The sequence below is a fragment of the Marmota monax genome, unplaced genomic scaffold (genome assembly GCF_021218885.2).
Source record: "Marmota monax isolate L192 unplaced genomic scaffold, Marmota_monax_Labrador192_F-V1.1 WCK01_AAM20220418_F8-fsc00044, whole genome shotgun sequence".
Lineage (NCBI taxonomy): Eukaryota > Metazoa > Chordata > Mammalia > Rodentia > Sciuridae > Marmota > Marmota monax.
The window spans coordinates 12020122-12026121 of record NW_026695198.1 but is presented as its reverse complement, the minus strand read 5'-3'; positions in this window follow the sequence as shown (position 1 = coordinate 12026121).

The window sequence follows — 6000 nt, the reverse complement described above, 5'->3', positions numbered from 1 at the left end:
AAGAAAGGGGGTTAAATGATTTCAAACTTTTTAACCATAAACATAGCTTTTAGGAAATATAAAATTGCATAGAATTAAGCAAAAAAAAAAACCCACAAAAACAAAGCAAAGCCAAAACAACAACAGAAACATATTCTAGAGACCTCAACAGGACTATAAACCAAATCTGCAAGGTGAAGTTGAATAATGATACAGATAAAGTCATTCTCTTGTGTTTCAAGAAACAACACATAAGCTATCCTTAAGTATCCAACAGTACATTCAAAGTAATCCAAAGGTTGTGAACAGTTGAGTCAAAGTGGTTAAAATGTTTGTCAGATAATAACCCTAAATGACTCTACTAACCTGTTTTTAAAATAGCTATGAAAATAGAATAACAAGACCAAAACTGCCTTTCAACTTATGTCAAAAGTGAGACAATTTTTAGAGATAATTTTCAAAAGTACTTAAAAATCAGAAGAGTAAAATTAGAATTGCAATGGTTAGCCTGAAGCTATTTGGTCAGATGAAATGGAATAATTCTAAATGGAATAAAGGTTGAAATTCAACAGTTTCTCCCTTCCTTCCTGCCACCCAGAACTCAAAAGAGTCTGCACCTTCAGAGAACAGGCAATGATTTCCCTATTTGTTCTCCTCAGTTCTACCAGTTGCTTGCTTTCTAGTTTGTAGAAAAAGCTTGGAGATGGCAACTTCCTTAAAAAGAAGAAGGAAAGAAGTTCAAGATGCAACAGTGCCCATGCTGAGTGGAGGCAGAGTCCAGACACGAAGAGCTTTGTGTTGGCAAACACCATTAGAGAGTCTTGCAGGGTAGATGGGTACCAGGCTAAGGGGAAACATCCACCATATTCCAACTGAACTCCATGAAATGAAAACCTGCTGGACTTTGACAAACACAACAAAGGCAAGGATACAGTGATATGACAACATGTCTACAGGTAAGATGATGCTGCTTAAAGTGGGGTGCTCAAAGAAGTCACTCCAAGGTTGAAGTGATCTTTTCACTAAGATCCCAAGACACAGGAACTAGCCAAGCAGGGGAAGAACTAGTTGCAAGTGCTGTAATGCAGGAATCAACTCAGCATGCTTGAAGAACAGAAAGTTAATGTAAGTTTATTCTTTTCTTTTTTTTATAAGTGTACTAATTGTGCTTACTGATCTAATTTGCTACCATTTCAGTTTCCTTTTTGAATTCTGATTTGCCACCAAATATACTTTTATATTCAGGATTCACACATGAGGAATCAGGAATTGGGAATGTCTTCCTGTGACTCCATGGGTCGGTGTGTGCTTCCTATTCCTGCAAACATAGAATCTGGCATCTAGAGGTCTTAACTTGAAAGGGAGTAAAGCTTCCACCAAGGACCACAACAATGATTCCTTTGGACTGGACATTGAGACTGTCACACAGTCATCTTGGAGTTCTTAACCAGTGAATCAACAGACAAAGGAAGATAGTGTATTGGCTGGAATGATTGATCAAGACCCTTAAGGGACAATTAGTTTGTACTCACAGTGGGGGTAGAGAGCAATATGTTTGGAATGCGGGAGATCCCTTGGGGCTGTTCTTAGTACTTTCAAGTCCTGAGATTAAAGTCAATGGAAATAAAGAAAACCCAATTCAGGCAGGATGGCTAATGCCCAGACACTCCCAAACTGTAAGTTTGCTTACCTGTTACCTCAGAGGTAAGAAACTACCACCAGCTGAGGTACTCCCTGAGGGCAAGGGAAATATAAAATGGGGAGTGGGAGGGTTTAATTATGATGATAGCTATGACCATGTGACTAGGTCAAGAACTGAGTACTGTAATAGTTTTAAGTTATTCCTTATTATTTATAGCAATGTGTGCATTTATATATAAATCAGTATCTTTTGCTTTCTTCTCTTTACCAATCTCCCACTATCAAATATGTTTACAATTGTTTACTTTGTGTCTCAGTATTTAAATATTTAAGTTACAAAAGATTCAAGGAAGAGTATAAATTGGAAGAAGGAACATCAACCTGAGACAAAGAAAGTTCTCTGTATCCACTTTTTGGGGAAAGAGCTCCCTTGTTGGTGGTGGTTGAAGATCTGGTGAACATGAGTTTATTATCATTTTCATTTGGCAAATACGTGTGGTTGGTGTGTGTGCATGGCAAGCTGACAGAAGTGAACTGGGTGGTTATATAATGAGTAAACTTACACGGGATGAACTGTTTCCCAGAATTCCCTTCCCTGTGGGTTTCCAGTTAGAGATAGCCACAGGAGATTCTTTTTCATGAAGGATTTGGCAAGCAGAATTAAAGAAGCAAGTTATTTGTATTTGTACATGAGGAGTTGAGGCAGAACCTTTTGTAGCTCATTTCTGCTGTTCTTCAGCTGGTTACTTATCAGCATGGGCAACACCTAGGCCTGAAGCTGCTCCAGTTTACCTCAAATCTTCCTGCACCTTTCACTCTATGCTGATCTGTGCTTCAGAGTGCCATCTTCCCTTGCAGGATGAGCACTTCTTTAAGGGAAGGCAGTGAGGACTGACAGGACCCAGTATGCCCTTGTGGGTTCCAGGCACCTCATTGATAAATTCTCTTTTGTTCTCATGAGCTGCAGCCTGTCTTCGCTCTTCCCCATTCTAGACCTTTCTTTCATGTTCACTTTCCCTGCAGTCTTCATGCTCCAGCATTAAACACAAAGATCACAACATTAGATATTTCCAATAATTGCATTAGATCTAATCCTGTTAATTCCCATATAAGGTTCTGCTTCACAGATGGAACTCTAAATGATAAAATTAGTCAAACAAGAGAGGTTCAAGACTTTCACACTATAAGATGCCACTGTCTCATTAAGCTCCTGTCTGGGAGACAAAATTTACAAAATATGTATTAGACAAAGAAATTAAAAACGAAACATGGAAAAGACTCTTGCAATTAATACCAAGAAAAACAACCCAATTAAGAAATACTTGAATGTACAACTGAAAATGGACAATTTACACATTAAAAAATATCCAGTGTCATTAATCATGAGGTAAATGCAATTGCAAACAAGGATGAGATACTAGTACCCAACCAACTGAATGACTAAAATATAAAGACTCATTATGCTAAGCACTGGCAGAGATATGAAACAATGTATAGACCTTCATACATTGTGGTGGGACTCTAAAATGAATTTGGCAGGAATGTAAAAATATTTGGAAACAATTTGAAAGTGTCTTAAAAAGGTTAAAAAATACCCACCAAACAATCCAGCCATTCCACTCTCAGGCAATTACTTAAAGAAAGAAACATATATGTCCACACAAGGCCTGTACATAAATACAGCAACTTTAATTAAAATAGCACCAAACGGAAGACAACCCAAATGTCTATCAATCATTGAGTAGATAAACAGATGATGATATATCTGTGCAATGGAATATAACCCAGAAATAAAAAAGGAATGGACTATTTTTTGTTTTAAGTAATGGACTATTGATGTAGGCTATAACACTGATGACTCTCAAACTCACTATCTTGAGTAAAAGAAGCTGAGCCAAAATATTGTGTTTTTACAAAATCCTAGAGCATGCAAGTGATAGTAAATAGGCTCCTGGATAAGGGGTATAGGGAGTGGCAAATTGCAGAGGGGCCTGGGGAAACCTTTTTGAGTAATGAACATGTTTATTATCTTGATTGTTATGATTATTGCAAGGGTATATAACTATGTCAGAATTCATCAAGCCCAGGATGTTGGCACATGCCTATAGTCTCAGCCACTCAGGAGGTTGAGACCAAAGGATCATTTGAGCTCAGGAGTTTAAGACCTGCCTGGGCACCATAGCAAGATCCTAACTCAAAAACAAAGCAAAACAGCAAAAACCCTCATCAGATTGTACGTTTTAAATATGTAATGTTACTTTGATTATGCCATCAACATAGTTGGTAAATATAACTATAAAGTTGCAAAAAAAAATCAAAATAAACAATTAGACTTATGCTGTAGTTTGGACTTACTATGTCCTCCGAAGCCCTATGTGTTAAAAGCTTAGTCCCCAGTTTGGCACTATTGGGCAGTGGTTAAATCTTTTTAAGAGACAAGGCGTGGTGGAATGTGTTTGGATCTTTGGCAGTGTGCCCTGGAAGGATAATGGGACCCAGTCTCTTCCTCTCTCTTTCTCTTTTGCTCCCTGGCCATGAAGTGCATAGTTTTGTTCTGCTCTGTGCTTCTGCCATGATGTGCTGCCTTGTCACAGGCCCCAAAGCAATGAGGCCCGTTGGTCATGGACTGGAACCTCTAAAACTGTCAGCCAAAATGAAGCTTTTCTCACCGCAAGTTGATTATCTCAGAGTTCTGTTATACCAATGGAAAGTTGAGTAATGCAATCTGCAATGGTTAAAAATGATCTAACAAAATTTCTGATGCTGTACAGTGAACACATATTATTTTTACCCATTATTTTTCTAGCATCTCTCACTTTCATTGGTTGCTGCTTTCCTCTCACTTCAGCCCTGGGGACACAGAGAATGTGACCCTGGACATGATGGTCATGTGACACTCTCCTCTGCCACAGAGCTGGGCAGGGAACCCAAGCTATGTTCTTCTTTAAGATTAAAAATGGAGCTGGTGGAGAAGACTCTTTGTGCAATTAAAGCCTTACTGTATGAGTACAGATGCTGGAAGATTTGTTCCATCACTATATGGATGATGTCTGTCTGCATTTAGAGTGAAACTGTCGTGTAGAAAGGGAAGAAGGCAGGGCCAAATGGGGACAGGCAGAAAGAGTGGGAGCAAAGGTGGACGAAAGAGGAACGAAGAAGGAAAGAAGAGAGGAAGGAGAGATCTTTGGATGCATTTGCCCCTGAGGTGACTTCACCTCTGCCCTTTCACGGTATACACTCATTGTACCAATCCACTTCCCTGTTTGGCTTAAGACGATTGAGGTTTCTGTCTTTTCCCACAGAGAGAGTCTTAGCTGATACAGTATTTATTCAGTGCCATTCCTTCAAAATGAAGTGAGAGGTGAGGTTTCTTTTACCTTCTACATTCTCCACGCTTAGAAAGTAGTTCTTTCTGGTCCAGATTTGGTACATACAAGATGAGATCTCCTAGCATGCGTTTCTTTAAGTACTTTTCTCTCTTCTCTTGCCTGGAAGATTTTTTTTTTCTTAAAGTTTATTTGCCTTGTAGGATGTGGGTTGTATTTTTCCAGGCAGTTTTAGTCCCTGGTGGGTTATACAAATGGAAGTTTAAAATGAGTTTTTTAGGGAGAGATGGTAGCAGTAAATCAAAGAGTTCTAATTCCTTCTCCTAGTCTTTCTGTATTGGTTTAAATGGGGCTGACTCCATGATTCTGCTTTTCACTTGAGTCCTGTTAATGGAGTAAATGGTGAGATTTGTCTTAGACTCTGTCCTATGACCTGCCAATCTTGGTTGAGTATATACATATAAGATTTTATGAATATTTGTATATTGTTTGAGGCTATTAATTGAAATTTGGGAGAAAGTGAACTAAGGGGTGCTCAGATCCTTCCTTGTTAAATGGGAAAGCTGACAACTTAGCCTTTTAAGAAATGAGGTAGTCTCTATTTCCGTGAGACTGGCAAGTCTGGAGACACATATATACTTCCATTAGTATTTCTGTTATGGAAGCTCCAAGGTGTGAATATATGGACAGTCAGCCCAATATCCATAAAGGTATCCTACTAACTTAATCCACCATCTCTATGAAACTGGCCTTGCTTCCAAAAGGCCAAATGGTGGAGGGAAGTGAGTATAGAGGGTAGGGAAAGGAATTTAGGAGGCTGTGGGTAATAGAAGTCCTGTGAAAACCATCCCCAAATAAACTCGAAGGGCTCTCTCCATTGAAATTCTGTTCCCTGTATAGTGCCCTCCAATGACAGATGTTGAATAAGGAGGCCAGTGATAATCTGGGGCTAGGAGGGTGAGAGAAAGATCATGGAAGAGGTAACTTCCTCCAGGATTATTTATATTTGGGGGCCCAGTATAATTTTTCCCAGTACTTCCCAGCTTCACATCTA